Here is a 27,138-nt window from a genome sequence, read left to right as displayed (position 1 = left end):
GAGGGCGGTGGTGGCGGCGCGGGGCGGGCCGGAGGCGGCAGCGGCGGCGGTGGTGGTAGCAGCAGCAGCGGGGCGAGGGGTCCCGGTTCGCCCCCGCCCACCCGGGGGCCGAGGCTAAGGGGCGGTGTCCCGCGCGGCACAGGTGCGGCGGCGCGGCTGGGTGTAGCGTGAGGCGCGGAGCGGAGCGCCGTGCCCTGCCCCGCTGCCCTTCTCTCGGCGGCGCCCGGCGGGGGATGTGCCGGCCGCCGGGGGCGCGCCGCCCGTGGGAAGCGCGCTGCTAACGCCACCTGGGCGCCGTGGGAGCGCCCGAGGAGGAGAGGAGCGAAGCAAAGCGGGCGGTGAGGAGTCGCCGGGAGCGAGGCAGGTAGGATGCGGAACGCTGTTTCGGGAGGGTCTGAGTGCTCTGCTTTGGGCTTTCTTCCTCCTGTATGGGATCGACCGGGCCGGGAGCGCTGCGGGGCCGCCCGCGGTGAAAGTTGCGGCGTCTCCACCTGCTGCCCTCCGCTGTTCTGGGGTTCGGGGCTCTGTTAGGGGCGGCGGATCGGACCCTTCCCACGGGGCGCTGCGCTCTGGGAGCGGCGAGGCGAGACAGCTGCCGCCCGCACTGCCCCTCTTTGGTCTCGCCTTTCCCCCGGTGCGCGTGCGGAGCGAGAACCGCAAGAGTGTACCCGTGCCGTCCTGTCCCGCGGCGGGAGGCTGCACCGTGCCGCCCGGCTCGACGTGCCGCCCGTTGCCCGCCGGGTGTGCCGCTGCCCCGGCTGGGGCTGCCCCCGCGTCTCCTTGCTCTCTGCCTGGCTTCGCGTCCGGGCGAGGGCTTTGCTGCAGCTCCGCTTTCCCTGCGGGCAGGGTGCGAGGGGCAGCGCTGCCGCCGGGTGTTGGGGCATAGCCCGAATGCTCGCTTAAAGCCGGAGCCAGCCCTGTTCTGTGTGCTGCGCAAGTGTCGGGACACAGAAACTCGACTGCCCTCACATGTGCGGGGCGATAGAGCTTGTTCCTGTGGGTTTCTGTATCGATTCACGGGCTGCCGGTTGCCTGGGATTACTTCTGGAAAAACGCAAATCCCAGCAAATATCTGTGCTGACCATATATAGAAATAGTCATAGGCAGAGGAACTGTAACTTCGGTATTACTGATACACGTTGAGAAACTTTAAAAGAAAAAAAAGGGCGAAAAAAATCTGGATCGACTTGTGAGAAAGGTTTTGCTGGAGTGATGTATATTCCCGTACTTACACACCCCACTGACTGAAAGGCTCATATTTATTTATTTCCTTTTAATTTATACATACATACATACTGCAAAGTCAGTGAATGGCCTATTGATTTTCCTTCCTCTGCTGCTGTGTATTTAATTTGACAGTCTGTGGCTTGCTGCCTTCTGTGGGACCGGGGCTGCAGTAGGTAACGCTGCTTTAGCAGCATGGAAGCCCTGTTTGGTGGCTTTAGGCACGGATGTGAGTTGGTGTCTTGTGTGGTAGCAGTTCTCTGTGGCGTGGAAAAAGTATTGCAGGGATTGTTAGTGTTGTGTGTCCCAAAAAGTTTTTGTGGCCCTCTTATTCCTGTTTCTTTTCAGTAGTTCTGTTATTGTCAGAAGCTTTTACACACATAGCATTGCTTTGTAGAGGAATATGGTGATTACATTTTATAGTTCTGAATCTCACTTGAAGTAATATATTCTTACCTTGGTGTCATTCACCTGTTAGCAGAGTAACTTCAGCTTTAGCAAAGAAGAATCACTTGACTTGAACTGAAGCACCACAGGCTGTTCTTTTAGGCTATTCAGGATGTTGCAATCTTGCTGGATCTTAGCAGCAAAGCAGTGCAATGCTCCAGGGATAATCCAGTATGAAATTTGTCTGAATTGCTGCCAGCTCTATCAAAACAGGTTGCACGTTTTCTTCTTCTACATCTGTATGCTGCCGCCAAACACAGAAATTGGTTTGTTTCATTCAGAAGCAATAGAACCGAACTTATTATTGAAGCTGTTGTGAGCTACAAAGCCATGTCATTCTTAAGTAGATGCATTGCAACTTTCTGGAGCAGCTGATTACCTACTTTGTATCATGTATCTGGATACTGTCAAGTACAATCTACTTTAATTTATTTTACTGAAGGAAATTTAAAGTTCATCTTACTGATGGCAATATATTAATAAATTGTTGGATGCAGGCTGTGTTCTAGAGTTGGAGTCTCAGAAGCAGATTTTCATGGTGAAAAAGCAGCTGTGACTGCATGAAAGATTGCAAATTCACTCTGCTCAGTGGTGTCTGAAATTTCACTTCTAAATAGGAGTGCAAAGGATTCTGATCTCTTGGTTACTTTGTTAACTGGTCTGAAAAACCCACTTATTCCTCGTTTAGTTCTAAAGCTATAGTTACTGCTTTTAACATTCCCCTTCTCTCCCTCTCTAAAATCAGTGCTTGTGTTTCAGTCTCATGGCTGCAAATGATTTCAGGACCAAATCCTAAAATGCAAAAGAAAAAAAAAAAAAACTTCTCGTAAATTTGTATCAAATAAAACAAAATTATGGTTCTTATGTTTATGCCTTCCTCCCTCCCTCATCCCTGCTTCCAGCAGACAGAACGCTGCATGCCTTCTTGTAGTGTCGACAATTACCATGTTTTGTGACTGGAGAAGGAAGGGGAAGAGTGCAAAAGGTGCTTGATGCTGGAAGAAAGTTTAAAGTGATCTGGATGATGGTAATTAATTTTGTTCATTATGAAATAATGGCTTCTTTGCCATGAAGAAGAGACTGTACTCCCAACAGACAGTGCTTGACAAAGTATCTGTGAGGAATATGAAGGCAAAGAATGCTCTGCTCTGTGCATGGAGATGTATGCTTGCTGAGTTGAGTACGTAATATGATAGAACAGTTTACTAATATTATTAGTATCTCTTACTGTAGTGACAGTTTCTCATTTAATAAAGACTTATAATTAGGTTTCAAAATAGGGAGCAGTATGGAGCCATATGTGAGGGAGGATACACAGTGCCACTACTGCCAGTACCTTCAGCTATTTTTAAATGCCTTTGTTTGTGCCTGTGTAACAAGTGTTTAAATACAAGCTGGAATGAAAAGGAAGAGCCTGTTAACCCCATAAGTGGTCTGTTCTGCAAATTCATTCACTGGGATTGCTGTATCCTCCCCGTCTTCACTCTGTTTCCCCTCCCAGAGTAGCCTCATGCCTGGCTGCTGGGATAGATGAGGCTGTCACCTCCATCTGGCAGGTGAATGATTGCAAGTCAGCCACACCTCTGCACAGTGACTCCATCCACCCAATGCACAGTACTGCAGAATGCATGGTGAAGTATGTCCATAAGGGAGTGCACAGTACAATAGAAGAATTAGTTTTAAATTTAATCTAAGCCCTGTATACAATATTTACATTGGGATTTTTTTTTTTTTGTCTTTTTGTCTGTCTTTTTTGTTGTTGTTTTGGGAGAGGATGAGTGCACGCTGTGATGTGCTACTCCTTGTGTCTTGCAACGCAGCCTGCGTGCAAGGCTTGCTAGGAGCCTCAGCAAAGGCAGGAAGAGCCATTATCCTGAGTATAACCTGTTGAAATTGCTGTGTGTGAAATAGAGGATGAAGGATGAACCCCCTCATCTATTCTGAGTATGTGGTTTCATGGTGGAGGGATCAATTAGTGTAAAGGAAGGCAGGGTTAAGTGAATTGCTTCATTAAATGTTTGCAAACTGAAGGCAAGAGCTTTACTGTGGCTGGAAGATTTTTCTAGGGGGGGAAAGGGAACCTGAAATATGTAATTTATATTATAAATGATAAATATTCAATTACTGAAATGAGAGCTGGGGCAGTTTGGTACTTATGGAAATTAACCTCAATTGAGATAGGTACAGAGAAACATTTGAGAGAACAGCTACATCATAGATGATGGGAAAATGCTGCTACTTACCTTTCCTACTGGCTCCTGTGCTTTCTTTCTAAAGTCGCCATACACAGAAATTGAACTATTTAATTTAGAAAACTTTTATGCAACCAGACCCTGGGTTCTGCTCACTAAGGCAGCTCAGTGTGCCAGGGCAGGCCTGTGTCACTGAGCTCTCGGTGTTCGATCCCTTGCCTTGTTCCTGCTGTGAGCTTGTCCCTGGCAGTGGTGGCAATTTGTAGCAAGTCGTCAGGCAATGAATGCCATTCAGAGTGGTCAGGTTACTTTTAACAATTGATAGAGTTATGCTCAGAATAAGTGTTTCAGATTTTAATGTTTTTAATGAGAAGCCAATGCGATGACATGCAAGGATAATCCGGTGTGTGTAGTCAATCCGATCTTGTGCACTCCCAGTATACTCCCAATGTGAGGAATGGAGAAATCATCATATGAAAAAGTTTATAATGTGGAGAAGTTAGAAGTTTCCCTCTTTCTTCATACTCTATGAATTCATAAACAAATGGAGTGGACGAGAAATATATTTTTATATAAATATTTATATGCATTTCTCACTTCCCATTTGTTTATATATATATATAAATATATTTACAAAACACATACATATTTTGTGTGTGTGTACATAATTGCTTAGAATGTCTGTGATAATGCTCTGGTATGCCTCACTTTTGGTAAAGAGAGTAACTACTCATAGATGCTGAGATTACATTTTTTGTAATGTTGTTTAACAATTTCTCTAGCAGTACTTGTGTATGCCATTCTTTCCATTACTACCTTTCTTGCAAGCACTGCTTCTGATGGAGCTGAAGACTGAGACGTTTGCATGGGCCCTGGCGTTCTATGTCTGGCATAAAGACACCTCTTCCCTGCTGAGTCTGCAGATTGTCACAGCACAATGTTGTACCACAGTCCTCTTACTCCTGCTTGTACTTCTAAACAGGAGACAACCCCTCCAGCACCCAGGACTGCTGGTTTTAGAGAAATCTTAGCATCCCTGCGTGAAGGTCAGAGGTATCATCTGTGGTAAATAACCCTGATGGTCTTGAAAGGAAAAAGTGCTGTATTTTATCTACAAGGATTCATAAAAATAGCTCTGAGGGGCAATCTGCCACAAGCCTTCGACTCTATCATTCCATTAGAAAATAAATAAATGTATTGACTTCAGTAATTATGTGAGTTTCTAGGAGCAGAAAATACATCACTAAGGAAGTCAAGTCACTCTTAAGAAATCTTAATAAATATGTAAAGAAGCAGCAAAGCAGTTCACTGCTTTAAACCTTGCATTATAAACAGTTATATGAAGCCACACTGCTCTTTATAGGATTGAAATAAAAATTCAAGCCTAAAAACCAATGACAAATCTCTCAAAAACCTTAAATACCTCATAGAAGGTACTGCAACAATGACAATAAATAATTTGGTGAGATAATAGAAGTTTCAATGTAGAATATTAATTACTTCTTTTGGTTTCACATGACCTGGAAAGCATTTATCAGCTTCATGGCTATTACTCACGAGTGAGAGAGTACAGGTCATTATCTTGAAGCAACACACTTGCATTCACTAAAAATGCTAAGGGCATTTGCAAATGCAAAACATCAGAACAACAATGTCAAATCCGTGGAGAAAAGTATTCAATTCTCTTTCCTTTCACTGGTGTAGTGGAGCTTGTCCCACCAGATGCCATTATGTATGGATGCATGCACATCCTTGCGTTCTCATAGGACTTCCTGAAATACCACAGAGGCTGAGTCCAAATGGGAGCATTAAAGCAGCAACATGCTGCATGTTTTGAAGTGTAGAATATGTGCTATGCGTATAGAATTTGGTGATACAAAAGACTTGGTTTTATAGCTGTGAGCTTGATGGTGATCACCTTCTTTCTCACATTCTTTCTGCTTTCTTTTTAATCAGATTTTTTTTAACACTGTTTCATATTTCTCTAGTAAAAATAAATAGTATTAATTGCCACTTCTTTTATCATTAACTTCTGAATCAACACAAAATATTGCTATAGCAACAAATCCTTTAGAACTTCACTGCAGACAATTAGTTGAAGAACTCAATCTCAGTATATAACAAGCACAATAGTAAGAACTATTGAAAGGAAAAAGGAACTGGCTTTCAAAAAGAGGAGCTGTAATACTGGCACTCAAAGTTGTCATGGAAGAACAGAATTTGAAGATTTCAGAATTATCTTTTTATTAAGTATCCCCAATTACTGCACAAAAGTGTGTGCTTGCTTCTAACAAAATAATTACAGCACACTGTAGAATACATCGCTCCATGGAATAATCTGTGGATCTCTCTGTCATTATAATGATATTTCATTGTAAGCTGCTGCTGCTTCTCTTAGGGATGACTTTTCTTCTGTCTTAACAGTGTATGTATGTAGGGGAAACTCTAGATATCTTTCAGTACTTTGAGCAACTGAGGGAATTGGGGCTGTTTAGTCTAGGGAAAAGGAGGCTGAGGGGAGACCTTATTGCTCTCTTCCAATATCTGAAAGGTGCTTATAGTGAGAGTGGGGTTGGTCTCTTCTCACTGGTGACAGGATGAGGGAAAATGGCCTTAAGTTGCAGCAGGATAAGTTTAGGTTGGATATCAGGAAAAACTTTGTTATTGAAAAGGTTGTTAAGCACTGGAATAGGCTCCCCAGGGAAGTGGTTGAGTCACCATCCCTGGATGTGTTTAAAAACCATTTGGACGTGATGCTCAGGGACATGATTTAGCAGAAGTTTGTTAGTTAGAGTGGTATGGTTAGATTGTGTTTGATTCAATGATCTTGAAGGTCTTTTCCAACCTGAGCTATTCTATAATTCTACTAGTTGGGCATTTAATGACCCAAATTTTTGAAGTCAGAACTATATAGTGCTTTGTGTCTACTTTTTCACCAGTTGAGACATTCTTCTCTTTTCTGTTAGAATGAAAAAGATTGCTTTTTCATTTTTGTCTTGTGATGTCTCTTGATGATGGATAGATAAGGGAAATTATACATATGTATGTGTACACATACAGAGGTCAGGAGGCGTGAGGGCTGTGTAATTCTCAAACAGTTGAAGAACAATGTGTGGAAAGGTGAGTGGAATGGAACAATCTTGGACTGTGATTTGTGACAAATTTTGAAAGCTTACACATTTTTGAGGGGAGCTAAATTTCTGAGGATATTGATTGAGAGGAAGTAAGCTATGAGGGACCGTAAGGATGGATGAAAGATGAGAAGAAAATTGTCAATTAGGGAAATGAAGGAAAGACTCAAAGCAGAACTGGTGTTTATAGGAAGAAAGCCTTATGGTAGTATTCTGAGACTCACGTGTACGTGGAACAGAGAAAAAGGGTAAAAGAGACAAATAAATAGAATAACTGGATTCAAGCTACTGAAGGAAGAACTTAACTCTGGGAAGGATCCTGGGAAGGATGCAGTAGGCTCCTGATGAGGAAGGGTCTGGTATCTATGCACCTTTGCTTATCAGTGAAGTGGGTGGCAGCTGCATAATAGTGATTCATTGGGTTGAAGGCTGATTCTTCTGCATGTGATTAAGGCATATCTCCTTATGCGTAGTGTCCTTGTGTTCCACTAGATCTTTTCTTGTTTTCCTAGCCAGACTGTTAACCTTGTGAGTAACAGTAAACGACAAATGGTGAAAATGCTATTCCATGGAAGACCGTATCTCAACGGTTTTCTATCATCAAAAAAATATCTTCCTTGATAGCATTCCAGGTGTAATATCACTGTTTTCAAGCAGTATGTCTCATCTCTTGATTGCTTCTCTTTTTAATAGATTTCTCTTTTGTTATCTGAGAAATCTTAGAATTCCATAACAAAAGCTACTGAAGCATTACAAAAAATTACAGTGAAACAGTGCTATGAGTGTTTTACTTACAGAGTTTTTGGGAGACAAATAATTCTTGGAATATATATGTAAAAATCTTTCTAAAATGCCTGCTACAGAAAGCTTCTCCCAATAAATTGAGAATGAAGAAAGTCACTTTGTTAAAACATCTCTCAAGAAGCACTGAAGACATGAAGAATTGAAGTCACTTGTTGGGTCTGGAGACACCAAAGTAAATTCAGGGCAGAAATTTAAATCTGGTGATGATATTTCAGGGTGTGGAGTTATGTTTATTTCAAGTTACTCCGGTTACAGTATTTTTTAGTTAGTTTTTGTATAAAAGCTCACATTTTGCTGTGGAAAGAGATGGAGAAGTCCACTCTCTGTTGGATATAGGGACATTGGTCTCTTCTGGAAGGCAGATGATCTCCAGAGTCTAGATGTTTAAAGTTAATGAGCAGAGGCTTTGAGATAAACATTATTTCATGTGGGAGAAACAAAAAGGTCTATATTGAAGCAGAAAGTGGGAAGGGCTAACTTTCAGATGTTTGCGGAAGAGACTCTTATAAGAATACAGTTGAAAGGGTAAATGATTATGATGTAGAAAATTGTTGCTTAAAAATAATAATGTACAATGCAGAGGGAACTAATATAACCAAAAAAAAAAAGGGGGAAAAAAAAAATGTATCTTTTCTGGAAACTGCAGCTCAGTAGCTAATGGCTGGTGATGGCATTGCAGGATGAGTCATTGGTTACCTTTTTCTTTGATCTTTTATTCCACCATCCCACTGCACTCTATCAACAACCTTGACAATATTTGACGTTGTTGATAGACTGTCACAGGTGTGTGCCACAGCCAGATTTTTCTGTTTCAGTCATAGAAGCTGTTTTTGCTGGAAAAGCATAGTGTGTAGTAAGGCTTCTAAATAAAAATAGGAGTTACTATTACTTTTCCTCCCATTCTGTATCTTCATCTAAAACATTCAGTTGTTTCGTGAAAGCAAGTACATGGAAGATGCAGATACTTGCAAAGAGGAACTGTACTTTTCAGAGGAAGCAGACAGCCTTTATACTATTCGCTATTGAATTAGCAATTTTCATTCTTACTCAGCTTAGTGAAAGCTGTGTTTGTATGCTAAAGGGAATGCTAAAAAGGCAAAAAATGTGCAAGAAAACTGGGGGGGGGGGGGGGAAAGGGAGTTATAAAATAGCAGTAGGTTTGTTCATCCTTGAAAACATGGTAGGAGACCAGGGAAAGAGGAAAAATATGCAGAAACCTCTCTATCAGTCTTTAAAGAGAGCCCACAAAAAGATTACTTTCTGCTACAGACTATCTAGAAATGTCTAGCTTTCTTTTGCAACTATGTTAGTTAAAGTGTTTCCAGCTTGAGTTAAACTCTCATAGATGGAAGAGCCAACAGCAAATGTTTTCCTCCTAAGCACATCTGATTTTTCTGGGTGTACAATACAAATGCAATACACTAAATCACAAATTTATATGAACCTGTAAAAAGCTACTGTGATTCTGTCCAAATGCTTTGAGAACTGATGAGTTTTTGTACTGATTTCAAGGTTCTAGACTCCAGAAATCAAAGATATCAGATGCTTATTCTGTAGGTAAAACTTTCAGTAAAGTATCCATTCAAATCTGTGTATTTATCCTATTACTGTGATTCTGAAGACTAAATTTTATCTAAGCCATGTTTGCCCTTAATACAGCCTAAGTGATCCGTTGTTAAAAGCTCACTCTTAAAAGTCACAAAGAAAAGAGTTTTAAAGCTCTTTACTTCTCTAGTTTGGGTAAGAAAAATGTCATTTGTCATATGACACAATGCAGAAGTAACTGTATTGCCATCTGCGAATAAACTATTGAAGCTGAATAGATAGTGTGATTCTTACTAGTGTTTTTTTTCTGCCTTCTCCCCAAATAAAATATTAGGTTACAAAAAGAAATTGTAATTCTGGAAAGGCATTCTTATTAGAAGTACTAAGCAAGTATGGGTTTAGTTTTATATATTTGTTCTAGATATTATCTAGAATTAAATTAAAAAACAAAAACAAACAAAAAAACAAACGAGAGTAGAAGTGGGACTTGAAACCACTCACTTGAGAAAGCATATGTTGAATCTACTGTGTAGGGATGTCATCCAGCACGTAGGGATGTAATTCTTCACAGAAGTTTTGTACTACACATGGAGATTTTTAGGGCAGTTGTGAGCAAATCTGTGAGCTGTTGATGTAAGTTTCTGGGAGCAGCTCATGAATTATGAGCATAGTAAAATACAACTTCAGGCACCTGAAATGAAAGAACAAGTGATGGGATTTCCGTAGCCTGCAAACAAGATCTGGGAGGTCAGTGGAGATCCAGAGTATACCAGAAGATGCTGTGACTTAAAAATACTAGATAAGATCTCAAGTGAATTTCACTTAAAAGAAAATAATGTATGAAAAATATGTTCCATCTATTTTCATTTCCACAATGTTAGCTTGCATGCAGAATTCTAACTTGTCATATTTCAACTTAAGAAAATGGAGGTTCGAAGATGAATATGATCACATATGTCACTTGCAAGAATAAAATAAATGATTTTTTTCTTGAAGAATTTGTAAAGTACTTGATTACTCTTCAATCTAGCTGAATGTCAAGCTGCAAGAGATCAGATGATATTAGCATGCAGAGATCTTATTCTCTTATATCAGTTTGAAGCTTTCCATGGTACAGTGAGTCATCTGGCAGGCCAGTGTCTTTCTCTGTGTCAGATCTTATCAACTGATTTCACTTGATAAGATGTTTGGGTCAGTTTTTTTTTTTTTTTTTTTTTCCCAGGCATAATGCACTTATTTTACAAGTCACTTTTTTTTTTTCCTCCTGCTTCTCTTAAAATGGTTAGCAGATACTATTTTATGATTGTCATAGAGCTTGAAAGTTCATTAAAATAAATAGAATATATATTTTCTTTTTGCGAGGTGGTACCATTTTCTTCATATGGGTTATGAAACAGGTTGGGTAAGAATTTATTTATATTGTGTATTGATTTATGTGACAAGGACAATTGAATACTAAGAATGCTTGTGTTGTAGCCTATTGTGGTTGTGTGACTTGCCTCACCCTGATCTTCCATTCTAAGTTGTAGTTGGAATCAGGTGTTACAGTGTTGTTAAGTCCTTTCACTGCAGTTTTCAATTAGTAATGCTGCTGCTCCTGATCACAAAGCTTTTTTTTTTTTTTTTTTTTTTTTTTTTACATTGAGGATTTACTGACATCTGGGTTGAATCTCCAGTATTAAACAATTATTTTCTTATAGATTCTGTGAGGTACAGCACCTAATTTATGGCCTGTTCTATGTTAGTATCTGCATATAGGAAATGCAGGATTATTACCATACAGTTTTTGACAGAAGTAATGAGACACAAATCCTATTTAAAAAAAAAAAAAAATAATAATAATAATATATATATATATGTAAGTAATTGAAAGTCTAGTGTTAAAGGTGGTAAATGACGTGTAGATCTACATATACTAAAAAATTATAGTGCCCCCTAGCCCCAGTGCTGATTGTTCCAGACTGTTAAGGATTAAGAGCAGTGACTGGATGTAGAAAAAATACTCTCAGCATATTTTGCTACTTCATCCAGGTTGTACCCAAAAGGTAAAACACTTAGAGGATGTGATCATAAATTTGATGTCTGTATGTATATGCCATCTGGCTGTTTCCATCTGTTTGTTCTGTTTTGTAAAGAGTAAGGAAACATTCCAAAAGATGTGGAGTGAAACCTAGCACAGCTGAGTTAAGGTTGTTTACTTCGTATTTGGATAAATCTGAGTTTTTACTTGAGCCTGGATTTTTCTTCCTTTTTCAGGCTTAGAGAATAGAAAATATAGTTTACTCTACTTTGCTCAGTTTTACTTAAATATTTTCTGTAAGTTTTTTTCAGCTTTTTCCAATAGGAACTGTTCAAAAAGCCCCACTACCAAAACCACAATTCTCTCCTAGTTAAAATGGAGCACAAGCCTAAGTTCTAGAAACATGTGGCCAGACAGTCGTGTTTGAACTAGTGAGATGTACTACGTGTACAAAACATACTTCAAGGCACGTCCTAATCAACTTAAACAAAATAAATTAAAATAAATATCCCAAACTATTTGCAGCATTTAAATTATATTAATCTAAATAGGATTAAAACTTTAATATGTGTAGCTATTTTCATGTCAGGATAAGCTTAAGCAATATTCTTCCTCTGATCCCAATTCACAGTAACAAGCAGGCTAGAATGCTTCACTTAAGGGCTATTTCCTTCTTGAAGCTCTAGTCTCCAGTTTCTGTTCTCCTTCTGGTTAGCTCTGTAATTTTTCAGAGTGCAATTTTGTATGTATTTGCAAGTTAGGCTCAGAGACAGTGACCCTTATCTCTACCTATATCTATTTATATGATTTATATATATGAATGTTCATTGAGAGAATTATAGAACTTGAACAAATATTTCAAAAACTAAGTACAAAATCATGAGAGGTTGCTATCCACAGCCTCAGGAAGAATTCTTTTTTTGTGTGTGTGCACAACAGAGTTAGTAGAACATTAGTGTAAATGCACATGATACATTGGAGAAACTAGATTGACGCTTTATGCACGTACCATATCACTCAAGATTTGAAGTTCTCCAGAACTCCCCAGTTATATAGTGCATATAAAACTAAGTAATCTTTTTGAGTTGGCCTGCAAAAGTGAAAAATCCTCGTTAGAATATTGCTTTAGCAGGAGTAGGGTTAATTATGGTTTTATGATGCCTAGGAACTTTTTCCAGCAAAACTTACACTTGGAGAATGCTAAGTGAAAGCTGAGTAATATACAGAAGAGAGGGATGAGCATTTGGGCACTTCTATCAGTTAAACAATTTTCAACAACTTACTGAAACGCTGAGATTAAAGTTAATAGATTGATATCCAAATAGAATATCAAAGCTTTACCTTGCTGCTAAATCCTTTCTATCTGGTTTTAGTGAGATGTTAGGTTCAGTTGAGCTGTTAAAGTGGATTTCAGAGGTATCATCTAAATATGTGAATCTTCATAGTTATAGTTCAGAATGCTTTAAAATGGATAAATGACTATTAAAATTTATTGTAGTTAAAGCTTTGTACTAAATGACCTGTAACAAAATAATCATTGAGTACTTGATAGCCAGTGAAAGCTTAACTAAATTGATGGCATTATAAATTCCACTCAAATCAGAAATTTTAGTTAAGAAAAAGATGCTGAAATATGAAGGTCATTCATGAATTCGTAATATGACAGGAAGATGCACGCAGTGTTTTTGACTGAATAGCTAGTTTTACTTTCCACACAATATCTGCACTTGCTTAAAAAACAGCTGTAGAAGCATCACAATGTTAATGTTGAAGAGCTTAATGCAAAGAAATGTGGGTTTGAATTAGTTACATCTTACTAGCTGTCATAATTTCTGTCAGTCTTTGTCTCCTCTAAGATCATCCTTAATTTTCTGCAGAGCACCTAGTATATGCACTTGTATTCTGCTAAGAATTTAGATAGCTGTAGCTGAAGCTTTTCAGGCCTCTTGGTGAAAAAGAAGAAAATGGGAAGACTGGTGGACAGACTATGTAGACAGACCATACCAACTGCTTTTTTCCCTTTAGTACATTGTTAGCATCCTGTACTGCATTCCTTCTGTGTTGTTTCTTATCTTTCTCGGGGGAAAGTTGTTAAAAGTGTCTGCTGAGTATTACAAATTTTACTTTGAAAAAGAAAGTGCTTATTCAGGTTATTCTCTTATATCTTAATCAATTTTCCTTTTCATAAGTATTGAGGTGAGAATTCCCATGTTGATATTTATGAGTTTTGGCTGCTGATCCTTCATATTGCTGTAATAATAGTGAGCCTTAAGTGTACACAAGAAAGCTGCTCTGCAGCAAAAAATCTTTGTGATGACTTCAGTACAGACACCTGAGAGAAGTAACTCTGGTCTGAAGAATTTGTTTATTCTTCTTACGAAGCCTGTAAAAATTAATTAATCATCTAACTACAACCAAGAGAACTCTACTAATTTCTCAAGAGATGGCCAGTGGATCTTGGTAGTTCACAACAGCTGTATGTTCACAACCTCAGGAAACTTTTTAACTCTTTAGCTTAGGCAACAAACAGGCACCTGCTGTCTCATTTTCTTTAAGTTCCTGCTCTGAGATTTATCTCAGCTATATCACAATATGCTTGCAAGCCTGTAAAATGCTGTTTACTAACAAGTTTATTTATGCAAAGAGTTTCATTTTTACCTTCTGCCAAATGGTGCTGCTAATCTCCCTGAAAAAATTTTGTTTTTCCTATCTCTGAGGAACTGACTTTATTCTGCAGCCATTGACTCCATGGGGCATTAACTATGGGGCAGGTCAAGTAGCCATGTCTTTCCTGGATGCTCATGTAGAGGAGGTACTTGAAGTGAGTTTCCAGTTTTCCAACCATCTTTTAAAGCTTCTTTTTTCCTTGAAGATGTTTATTTGAGTTTGTAGGACATTTGTTGCTCAACTGCAATGCTATACAAATCCAAGCTTTCACCAAATTGGGTTCCTGAAAAAGAAGTTCAATGATAAATTTAAGTCAGTGTAGCAGATGTCTTATCATTAACATGAACTACAATTAATATGATAAATTTATCAGAAGAAAGTATACTGGTGAAAAGTGAGTTAAAATATGTACTAAGGTATTGGGAGCTCTCATACAAGGGAAAAAGGTAGAATTAGGGTTGATGTTGTAAGATTATTGTTTTTTCTTTATTCGAAGACAGGAGGTTTAAGCTTTGAAGTGAAAAGTTTTGTCCTTTGTGGTCAGGGATACTGCCTTAAGTGCGATATTCTCTGGTTCCTGTTGATCACAGTGACAGGGCAGTTTTGACTTATGTAGATTGTCAGTGCTGTCCTGCTCAATAGCTATTGCTGTAATCGGGGTGGAAAGAGTTCCTCCATATGCTGGCACAAATTGAGCTCATTTTTTTTTTTTTTCCCCCTCTGTTTGTCTGCTCTTTGCAAAAGGGATTCCTGCACTGGGCTGCAGTTGCAGACCTCCTCTAGAAGCGCAGAAGTCTGGCAAGCCAGCAGAAACTGAGAATGTGGGCAAGAATTGCCAGACCATCACAGTCCATTAATTTTACCTTAATTATACTTTGGCCTATGATTAATACAGGTCACTGCTGCCTGGTCACATTGTAGATCATGCTGAATATTGTACAAAGACAAGTACAGCTCCTCTAAGTCGTTTTGACTCCTTGGCTTAAACAATCATTGTTTAAACAGGGTAAGGAAACTGTTTATTTTAAAAATATTTCCAAGAAGTTCTAATCCCCTTTTGGGGTAAATGGAAGTGTTTCTGCTCTGACATTACTTTTAACGGTAAAAAGAAAGCAGGTTAAATATAGGAAAGGTAATAGAAAACCTGTTCTTCTTTCTCAGCAAGTCAAGGATCAAAATTTCTTTGCATTTGGCTGACCAACTCTTTAGCACAAAGGCTAGGCAAAAGCTGGAGATGGGTTGACCAGACTAGAAGTATGTACATGAGAAAGAGGTGTGCAGAAGACGCTGGACTAGGGGTACTTAGACACAGCCTAACTTCTGCAAAACTTGCATTTCTTCAAGAGGAACTTTACTAGATAAAAAGGTGGAACTCATTAGTTTAGGGTAGATTGTTTATTTGCCATACAGGTCATGTGCTTAGTTCTGAGGAGTTTTGAATATTGTGCTATTCATTTCCCTGGAGACTGCCCCAGACATGCAGCTTTTCTGGTCTACAGCACCTGCCGGTTATGGTTATACTTTGTGTAACCAGCTAGCAAGAACTTACCAGCACATCTTTCTTTCTGTCCTATTAGCAATTCAGATGTTTTATTTCTCTGTTTCATACCATGCAGTATAGCTTTGATGGGATAGTCTAGTACCCATGTCTCACAGACAAGGAAGAGCTACTCAGGAGTGCCCTGAGAGGTTGAAGTGACCCTAACATCACAGTGCTGACTGCCAAGCAGTTTACCAAGTGCACACTTTGTGTCCTAGTGTCTTCAGGGAATCTGTTGTGCCAGGAGGTGCATGGTTATGAAAAACAGCAATTCTGGAGCTGCCTTGGATAGTCTGCCCTGCAAGGGAAAAGGTGAAGCTGTGACCAACAGTCTCTACATACCTTGTTCCTATTCATCGTTCATAGTCTTTTGAAAAAAAAATACTGTAGTTTGAAGCTTAAAATGCTTCTTGGGAAGTTGGAAATGTATGCATGGACCCACAGGTTCAATTCTCCCCCACATCAGTTACTGTACAGCCTGAATGATAACTGTAGGCTATGCATATGGACTTTCCTTTCAAATTTAAGTCTATTCTCATGACTCCTCCTGGTAAATTGAGTCAAACAACTCTGTTATACAGTAGGTGATTCAGACTGGCTTCTGTTTTGTCAGAGAGCAAACCAAACTTGAACAATAGTCATTCAGATTGAACTAAAAAATAAAATAAAAACTGACTTCACAGTTTTATTTAAAAACCAAAAGATTAATACTTAAGAGTAACTTGGATGTTTATACGATAAACGATGCAGGAGGATTAAAAGTTGAGTCGTTTTAACACATAAAGCAAATTAAATTATTTACAGGCAAAGCCATTGCAAAAACCATTTAAGACAAAACCCGTTATGTGTAGTCTTAATGAAGGCTCTTTTCTTGGGAGTAGTTGGTTTACTGGCACTTTCTTTCCAAGGTAATGAATAAGGCAATAAAACTGTGTATGCTAATACAGTTCTGCAACTGCTGCTCTTGCTCCAGGATTGTAGAGTCTGGCAGTAACTTTCCTAAATGGTGACTATGCTCATCTGTTTCAATTATATGGCATAGATGCTCAATGGAAGCTCAAAATACCTCTCTACTTCACATACAGTTCCATGAGCTTCTTGCTCATAGGATCAGATGATAGCTATCCTGCAGTAATGAACAAGTGATAGTAAAAGCTCTTTTCACTGCAAGTGTTACATAATTATTTATAAAATGATGGAATCAAGGCTGGGTTGACTGGACATCCATGCATGCTTACAGGTTAATACAGGTATAGGAGCTACACTGTCTTAATTTTTATGTAAGGCTTCCACTAGCCCCTGCAAGAACAGGAAAATAACATTCATCAATTGGTCAATAATAGCTTTCTGCAAATGACAACAAACTTTTGCAGTTATATGTTATTCTGTAGTACTTAAGTACTTCAGATCACAGAAGCTTTTCCATTCTCTCATGTACATATATTCTTCATTGCCTTGATACCTTCGAGAATTTTGTTCTTGTGTGGAAGTAAACAAAAATGTTCCGTCTCTGCTATTTTAAGCAAGAAGTGGAAACTTTCATAGGTGAAACAAAGAGTTGAAATGTAAACTGAAACAGCTTTCAAGTTGAAGTTCAATTTTGGGGTTATAAACTCATTTTGTAAGACTTACTGAATCTTTATGGCTTCTTTTGAATGTGAGTATGATTGCAAAACACTATTAGCATTTCTCTGAGGTAACAGGATGGAGGAAATGCTGGTTTGAGAAGACTGATCAGCATAGAAAATTTTTTGCTCTTTAATTCACTCTGCTTACTCTTGGGGGCAACCAGCTAATAAGAATAGCATTTTTCTAAAAATTGTGACTTCCTATTGTTTTTTTCTTTTTTTTTTTTTTTTGCCTTGTATTTCCTTCACCTGCTTGTTAATACATCTAGAGTCTTGAAAAACTGTAGTCTTAACAAAATCTCTCGTTTGGTGTTATAAATAACAGGATGCATTTATAATATTTTCAAAATTTTGCAGGATATTGGCTTTTTACCAGCTGTTACTATATAAATTTTAACTTCTGGTCTGCTTCTTATCAACTCCTGTTTTTGATTCTGTGATTGAAGATAAGGTGCCAGCAATGGCATGTCAAGTTTGATGCTGCTCTGCCACTGAAATAATAGCAGGAGAACTGTAAAACAATTGTATTAAGCTTGTAATGATCCCAATTTGTCACATTGGATACTGAATACCCTTTCCTAGGGTGTAGATCTGTGAGAAATAAGTTGAACACTGTTTTGATCATCAGATGCTTAAGTGAGATGAATGACATCAACATTGATCAAATGTACCTAGTCTTTTCTTGCCAGCTTGCTGGAATAAACTGTATGCTTAACCCTTCTCCCATAGGAGTAAATAGTATTTCATGAATTCACCTCTACAGAAATAGGGTCCTATTAATCTTTTAATGTTGAGCTGAAGCTGAAATATCTTCTTAGACTTAGTTTAAACTGTGCCTAGTAACTTAAACATAGTTCAATTTTTCTATAGCTTGGTCTTTTTCTCTGTAATTCTCATGTTTTTTATTTTAGTTAATTACCATTTACAAAATTGAAAAGCTACAGCAGATGAGCTGAAGATGTATTGAATTAATATTGTGAACACCAGAAGGATTGTTATCTTGAATATCTGGTTTAAATGATATTTATTATTATCAATGTAAGCCATTTTGAGTGTGAGGAAGTACTAAGTACTACGTAATCTGATAAATATACTCACTGTACAGAATTTGTTTTGCCAAGTACTGTCACATGCTATATTTAATAATCCAATCCGATACACACCTGATAAATTCTTGATACTATTCTCACTCCAATCAAATTTTTTCCTATGAAACATGACTATGTAGGGGTAGGTTTACATTCATGTTACTGATTCTCATTTCTAAACTGGGGCTAAACTGTGAAATAAAGATTTTTGCGCTGGTTCAGTTCTATCAGTGTATGTTGGGGAGGTGAAATGGTGCAGGTAGGTGGAATACTGGTATTATAAGCAGATAGGATATGGCCTAAACATAAAGTTGTTTGCTGCAGGTGAACCTTAAAAGCCAGAATTATCACCTTGCTCACTGTTGAAGATACATAGAAAATCTTAAAATCTACACCCATGCTGTGTGAATATGCAGGAATTACACAATTATCTAACATGGAAATTCTACTTGAACTCAAGGTTAAGGCTCATCCCGAAGAATGACATCAGATATCTGTTTATAAATGAACACAGAGCTGCTCTTAGAAGTCTTATTCAAAGCTTCTGTGTGAATAGTGCTTTCCACCAGCAAACTTGTGGGGTTATAGTGCAGAACTAATGCCCGTGGCTGGTGATTCCCATAAAGACATCATTGTGTATGCACTGCTTGGTGCTCTTCCAACTGACATACCTACCTAAGATAAATTGTATTTTTTTGTTGTTGCTTTGGCAAATATTTTCTCGGTAAGAACCTAAGAATTTGTCTCACTTTTTTTTTTTTTTTTTTTTTTTTGCATGATGCAATATATGTTGCTCATTCTTACTGTAAAGTGTTTAGCATAGTAATGCTTCATCAATATTTGAATTTATTAAATACCTTGGGATGCGATTAGAGCCTGATGCAAAGCATTCAAGCTTTCATACGTCTTAAAGTAGTTCACAAGAGAGTTATTGTCAAGTCAGAGAGGTATTTCCATTTTATTTCTACATGATGTTCTCTTAAGATCGGATATAACTTGGTTCAGTTAGGTGGTGTCATTTGTTGATACATACTGGTAAAGTGTCTTTTAACATTTGCCAACCCTACGTATCTTTTTGTTTTGCTAATCTATAGTTATACTGGTAGATGTTTTACTAGAGGATGCTTTTACTTGATTTGAGTACTATAATGTTGTCTCCTTGGCTATGACAGACTAATTTTGTTTATTCTGTTAGACAAACGTTCTTTTGCCATGTGGTAGTCTTCTCACAAGCACACATATGCATCTTCAAATAAATGGTTACTGTATTTTTCTGTTCACTTTCAATTTTTTTTCCTTAAAGCTTATCAGTTTCAGAACAGTTTATTTCTTTAAAAATAACGTACTTATTAATACAATAGAAAAAATAAATGAAAGTGATGAGAAGTAAAATGGAGTAAATTGTAAGAACAGGTTTTTCTTAAGTTTTGGAGTAGGGAGAGAGTAATCAAAAATAAAATATTCTTCTTTTAAAAAAGTTTATGCTTTTACCTAACTAGATTACTTTCTTGCAGAAGTTTTTATGCCAACTTCCTGATATTCTCAGATATTCATGGGATAACTTGAAAATATTGATTAGAACCTTAGCTTGCAACTGAGACAAAATCAACATCCAGAACTACCTCCAAAGACACTTGTATCAGAAGATAGTAGGCTTTTTTAGTCTATTTGAAACTGCAGTGGAATTTAGCGCATTTGAAAGTATTGCTTTAAAATGACATCTGATTCCCGAATGAGCATTAAGGGGAAAAAAAATCAACAGATTGGAAAGCTCTTTTCATTTATTGGGTAGAAGGGAAATGAAATATTTGCAGTTTTTGCTTGCTTAATGCTTCCAGTTGTGTTTGTGGTCTTACAAATCCAATCAACTTTCTTGATCTAAAATGCTTCTTCAGGTAAACAAAACATAAATTTTTCTGAATTTTTGTGGAGGAAGAAATAAGAATGTTTGCTCAGGAAAAATTGACATGAGTGAGGTTATTTCAACTCAGATCTACTTTTTAATATTTGCCTGAATAATTGTAAATGATGAGAGTTGCTGCTCTGTCTCCTGTACTTGACTTCTCTCTCTACAGCATGAGAGTTGTTAGCATGTGTGTCCTGGCTTGTCCAGAAATTAAAGCTGACCCAAAGTAAAAATGTCTGTGTTGTTTCATAAAAACTGTCTATTTACCAGAAGTGAAGCTTTTGTTAACTTTGCTTATGTGAGGGAACCTGAGAATGTACTTGACACTAGTATTTCTACCGTTATAAAAAGAAAAATGAAGCAGTCTGTGGAAGACTGTATAGCCACAAGTACTAAGTAGCTTGAGACAGAGGGATGAAGATGCGCTCTTTGTAGTGACCAAGTATGGACTGGGAGGAAAATAAAAGCACAAGGCAGCTTTGTGATTGTTAGCCGTTGCTCATGACTGGAAGGGAGAAGTTGCTCTCCTTGCCTCCTTGTCTCTCCCTGGCTGCAGATGGCCCAGCACCCTTGATGTGAGGGGCCAATCTGGTATAGGCATGGGAGGAGGTGTCTGCAATTTTGGGTAGCCAGCTCAGGCTTGTGAGCAGAGCAGGAGGAAGACATGCAAGGGGAAGAAGCCCAGGGAGTCTGGGACCAGGCTGGACACTTGGGGAGGAAGGATGCAAGATCTGTCTCTTGTTCAAAACTGCTCCTTTCTTGGGAGGTGCCTTACCTGCACTGTCTGGGAAGTGATGGAAGCACGTGGCTTTGGCAGTCTGTTGGCCCCACAAGAGGAAGGAGAATCTCCTTATTTACAGAACAAGTGATCTGTTGTTTCTAGTGACTCCTGACACAAAATGCATAAGCAGTCCTGGAAGCAAGGAATTGAAGTTGGGAACGTGCTCATCACTTCATTACGTTAATTAAGTTATCAATGAAATATATGTTACATTGATTGAAAACAGTCTGCCTTCTCAAAAGAAACTGTTCAAAAAGAAGCCTGTCCGTCTCTTCAGTGCTCTAGAAATAAAGATGAAATCACTGACAATCATGCTGTCTACAGATTTGTCAAAACAATAAATAACTACAGCACTGTATCAAACAAGTTACACAAGTGAAGCAGCTACTCCATAAAATGGAGGATGGCAGACTTCATCCATGGGAATCATCATGACCTGAAATGTGTGAAATGGGAAAGGGTGGTGACAAAGTCAGATTCCCCTAGGTGGTGCTGTGGAAGAAAAGGTTAGTGGTGTTTCCATAGTCCTGTATAAATCTAGCAAGGTAGTCAGTCAGCCTAAAACCAATTTCTGTTATTTGTATTTAAAGAAGGGTGGGAGGAAAAGGAGACTAGAGAAAAAGACGTTAACACTATGAGTTAAAAGAGATGCCTCTGAACAATAAACTTTAGAGTTCAGTTTGCTAACGAAATTGAAGACTGTAAGTGCACATGAACATAGCGCAGAGACATTTTCAGGATAACAAGCCAAGAATTAAAGTATTCTTTGCTCTAGCACTACATACAAATGCAAGAAGACTTAGAGCAAGGTTTATCTTTTTTTTTTTTCTTTTTTTTTTTTTTTCCCCCCCCCCCCCCAAGCATTGACAAAGAAAAGTTACCAAAATCAATGAAGGTTGAGGTTCTTCAGCATCAAGCACTCCTCATCAAGCCTCCATTGCCTGCTGGCAGATCTGCTCTGGCAAGCTGTCACAATAATGTTAACTGTCACATGAATTAAATGCAGTGGGATAAGTGGTAGAAATAAGAAGGCTTGCAAAGTATAGGAGGCTAGGAGGAGGGGAAGGTCTTTGTAAGGATGTAGTGCCTTCTACCCTTAAATTGGCTTAATTATCTTGGACCGCAAAGGAACATACTTGACTTTTTTTCAGACGATTAATTTGCATATATAGGAATTATCTGATGGCCTTACTAACAAGATACTTTGGTTAAAATATAGTTCAGTCACATTACATTAGTCATTGCTGCACATGTTCAAGTAGCTCACATACTTGTCCGATCACAGACCACTTGCTTTATGATTATATACTCATGACATATGATTGAGTTCATCTTATTGAACAATTGCTACTATTATTAGAAAATGGAAAAAAAAAAAAAAAACCCACAAAACTCTTTTCCAGAAAACTTAGGCCCAGTTTAAGTCTACATTTTTGCTTTGTCTTGACTCTATATCTGACAGTACTAAAAATCTTCCTGATGTGTTTTTCAGGAAGGGTGAAACTTTGCATGTGTGTCTCTGCAGTTTGTAAATAGAAGTGTTTCTGAAAGGTGATATTTCTCTTGTCAAGTATTTGTATGAGCCTTTAAGTACTCAGTGGAGGGAATTAAAGCATTTCTTCTAAAATAATATATTGTGAAAATGAAGTTCTCATTGTTGGCTTTGTATGTACTTTGGATTTGTGATAAGGCTCTAATTTCAGTTATTTGAACAAAAATTTAGAAAGTGCTGTCGATGCTCAGGAAACCTGAAACTAACAAAAAGCATTTTCCCTACTCTATGACCTCTTTTCCTTCTGCTTTAAAAAATTCTATAGCTGGAATTTCGCTGTAATATTTCTTTCCTCAGCAAATGGTAATACAAAGGAAGACCTAAGTAAGGGTTTAGACTAGACTCTTATTTCAATGATTAAAAGAAAAAATGATGATAGTACATTAGCTGCCATATGTTGTTTATTTTGGAGGACTCTATGGGAATAATTCTTCCACAATACACTAATAATTAGGAGATGTTTAATTTAAAGTCGTCTTCTAAGTAACTATGATTAACTTCTATGTTAATGCTTAAATAAGAATTCAAAATGTGTGTGGCTTAAATAATTTGTATTCACTTAAAGAAGCTGCATTCAAGAAAGATCCCCTGTGCTTTAAGACCACAAAATTATTTTAAAAATTTAATGAGATTTAATTGAAAAAAGCTGGTGCTTCAGGTGCTTCTGATATTACCCTAGTAGTGTGGTACTTGCCTGAAGAATTTTTTAACAATGTTAGTTATTAGAGCTTGTTTTTTTTTTTTTTTTTTTTCCTTCCAATTTCAATTAAGCTTTCCAAGCTTAAATACTGCTGCCCTCCAATCTCACCCCAACAGCTCTGACTGGGAGCAGCAGAGAGATCTATCTTGCTCTACATCTGCCTTTTTCCCTGTGTATATTACAGAATCGCAGAATCACAGGGTTGGAAAGGACCTCAAGGATCATGAATCTCTAAATATATACGTAGATACTGCTGGGGACTCTCATACAATAACTGGGAATGGTCACTTTTGTCATTCATCTGATGGAGGAGATGGCATTCTTTAAGAAGAAAATTTTCCAGTTTGCCTTCATTAGTTCTTGCTCATAGTCTTTGAATAGGAGTGTGGCCTCTGGACATTTGATAAGTAAACATCAAAATGCCACTTACTTCCTCAGTCAGCTTTGTGCCTGGTATATTGATCAAGTAATTTCTCTTTAATATGATGAATCAAAATTATTTGATAGGCAGCTATTTTCAAAATCTTAGTACAATAAAAATCCTGTTACATTAAAATAATGAAGATCGAGGCTGTTATTTTTTAGTACTAATCACACTGCTGTGTTGTTACTACTCTTCTTTCAATATTTTCCTCCCTTGTAGTGCCAGTGTGCACTCCACAGTTTGTTCTATTAATATCTACAGCTTTTTTTTCACCCTTCTAGGAAAGTGTTGTATATTTTACTGAGTAGTGGAAGCAGACATTCAGAGGATTTAGAAACCTAAACTTGTTTATTTTTCTCTTCTACCTGGCATACAGTGCATTTCCTGAGATCAGAACATGTGTGGACAAAGAGTTTACTTTTGCATTATTTTCTGTTTAACAGTTTAATCTCTTCCTGCTGATCATTGTCTTGGGTCTTATGCACTTCTTCTGTCATACTGCACTATGAACTCCTTAAAGTTTTTGCATTGTAAAATGTTGAGAAGAGTCTTGCAGTACCATACTTCTGGACAGTGTTAAGGCAGAACATCAGTATTTCAAATTTCTCTCAAGCACTTTGCAGTGCTCTTATCAAAAACAACTCTCAAACTGAAAGTTTTCACTTGAGTTCTGTGAAAGTGCTTTGAACTGCACAGTGTTTGCAATTCCCAAACGTTTGCTTATCCCATGAACATGCAAAAACAGTTGATTAGGACTTGATTGTCTTTGCAAGCCTAAATATTTGCGGCTTCCAAGTCTTTAGGTCAACATTTCTGTTGCAACTTCTATCAAGAACTGTGTACCCTCCCTTCCCTCCCTCCCCCCCCCCCCCCCCCCACACACTTTTTACTTCACATATGCCATTATTCTCTCTTATTTTTAAGCCAATTCAAGAAAAAGAAGAAGCTATTTTTGGTCTTGTTGTCATGCTAAATATCACTTATCTATTCTAATTTAAACCAAAAAAGAAAAAAGAAAGAAACAAGAGGAAAAATAGGCAACTGATTCAATTCATTCCTTCCTTGTTTCCACAAGAACTTTTAGAAAATGGTCTGGGAGCCTAGAGACGGGGTGATCTTGTCTCTATTCTGCAAACTAAAGTTGGTCACTCTGGGCTGTTCAGTCCCTGCTGACTCAAGCATCTGGTCTCATTTTTAATGTTGATATTATTAGCATTCTGTGTATATTCAACTGATACTACACTCAGTCATTGCAGTGAGTGTTTGAAACAGGGTACAAATCTCAACCATTTATCATACGTTGACCTCAAAACTTTTGGCACAAATGTGCCAAACGCATGTTCAGTAGTATATGCTAATGTCTGACTTCCCTACTAGGGCACAGTTTTGCTTCAGAGATGAGTAAGTAACTCAGGAAGCACAATTTCACACCTGTCACTGCCTTGGGATGATACAAACATTGTTATGATTAACAGCACAGAAAAGTGTGTGCTGAAAGGAGGTTTTAAAATAAATAACAAAAATCCTATTTTAGCTGTGAATGCTATCAGTAGTCAATGGTGCAGCCATGTTTCTTGCTTACCTCTCTGTGACCATAGTGTGCAGAGAGAGATTTAAAAGCTCATGTTCATATCCTCCTGATTCACCATGTAGAAGGAAGAGCAATGGATAGAATGGGTATTTACTATGATATGTGTAGTAGTGTATGTAGTGATCTTGTGTCTGTTCATTATGCATTTTTTAATTAGGATTATGGGAATGTCTCCCTTCTCCTCATTATGCTATTTGTTATACTAAATATTTCATGGTACTAGAAGGCAGCTGGACATGAGTTAAAAAAATAAAACCTTTTTTTTTTTTTTTTTGAAGTGATTTCTGATCACTTAGTGCTTTCTGGCATATGTGACTGCATAAAAACTACATAATTACTGAGAGGGATGACGTCCAGAGATGATAGCTTCCAACTTCAGTCATTCTGTAATCTTTGTGCAGGTGCCTATTTGTATGTTGCTGAGCCAATAATGTTTGCTAAAATGCAATTAAGGAAAGAAAAAGAAATCAGAGTACAGAAATGAGTATTATAGCACTCTAAATAGTTTTGCTATTATCTTTGTATAAAAGTTCAGAGAGCTGCTTGATTTTTATGTGCGGATTTGAAACTGGTAAAAAATAAAATTGCAAAACACAAAACTGCTGTAGCAATGCCTGAACAAGATGCTGTCTGAGAATCACAGCCTGAAAAGGCAAAGCTCTGTTTTCATTTAGGAAAAAAAATAAGTTCTCTTACAATATTCTGGATTTCTGACAACCATAATAGATTTCTAACATAGTGGGATCATTTAATTTTCACTCCATAACATACGTAGTCTCTAAACCAAAGAAACAAACAGAGGCAAAGCAAAAGAAAAAAGGCTTCAGAGGAATCTCCAAAATGCAAACAGTTTTCTTGAAAGGAGCAGTGTGAAGCATGGGTTGGAGAGGCATGCACACTGGCATAAGCAGTGTTTTCTCTTTGGACACAGATATGAGATTTGCAGAATGATTTTGCTGCTTAAAAAACTCAGAAAGAACATAATGTACCTAAAAAAAGAAACAGTGTACATGTCCTGCAAAATGAAGTGATTTGTTTAATAAACTACTACATCCCCTATTGGAATAATTTCCTTGAACATGATGGAACCTGGGTGTTCCTTATGCATTTGACAATGAAATATTAATTGTAAGATAGCCAAAGGTGAAGCAGTTGATGGTAAAATCTAATTGAATGTGAGCAAAAGTAAAAGATGATGGAAAAGATTTTGCTACTGTATCGCTTCTGACATGTAAAAGTAAATAAAGCAGGAAAATAAAAATAACCAAGGGTATTGCAAAAATTCTAGTAAGCACCACAGGGGAAAAAAAATAACACAAAAACAACCAATAACAACAAAGCGGAACATGTACCATGAATGAAGAACATATTTAGTTAAACAATCTTATAGGCACAAATAATATGGCATAATGGTGTAATGAGGATAATTCTAAAAGCCAGTATTCAGACTTCACAATGAAATTGGTGGGGAGGGATGGGGAATGAAAAGGCAGATAAGCAGAAAAAGTAGTAAATATCTTCTCCTTCACTACAGAAAGCAAATGTGAATGCTTTAGGAGGGTGTTGTGATCAGGAAGAGGTGCGCATAGTCACATTTATGAGGTCTTCCAGAGCTGACTTCTGCTATGTTGTTGTACTGAGGTTGCCTGGATTCTGCACCCTCCACACATTCAGAAGCTTACAGGAACCTTTTCCTTCTTTCCACAGGTCATTCTTGTTATTGGTTTACGTACTGGTTTATCAGCTGCATCCCAGGGGTTCATCATGCTGTTGTTCCTTGTCACTACTTAGTAAAAGTATATAAGACAATAAGCTAGGAATATATCTACAGAGTCATAAATGACATAGCTAATTCAGTAAATGTTGATACACAGTTTTAGTGTGAAGCACAGAAGCAC

At 37.9% G+C, this 27,138-nt stretch overlaps 1 protein-coding gene across 4 annotated transcripts in view; it reads left to right on the top strand.

Annotated features, from left to right (window-relative positions):
* Nucleotides 1-222: 222 nt before the first annotated feature.
* CHRM3 (cholinergic receptor muscarinic 3) overlaps nt 223-27,138 on the top strand; it is a 257,815-nt gene continuing 230,899 nt past the window's right edge. For 2 of the 4 annotated variants that reach the window (XM_085219656.1, XM_085219658.1), the window contains exon 1: nt 223-364. The gene's annotated coding sequence lies outside the window, so the exon portion shown is untranslated. The remainder of the gene's footprint in view (nt 365-27,138) is intronic. The other 2 variants (XM_085219657.1, XM_085219660.1) reach the window with 1 other exon arrangement.

The sequence above is a fragment of the Meleagris gallopavo genome, chromosome 2 (genome assembly GCF_905368555.1).
Source record: "Meleagris gallopavo chromosome 2, MGAL_WU_HG_1.1, whole genome shotgun sequence".
Lineage (NCBI taxonomy): Eukaryota > Metazoa > Chordata > Aves > Galliformes > Phasianidae > Meleagris > Meleagris gallopavo.
This window is presented reverse-complemented; position numbering and strand designations above follow the sequence as displayed.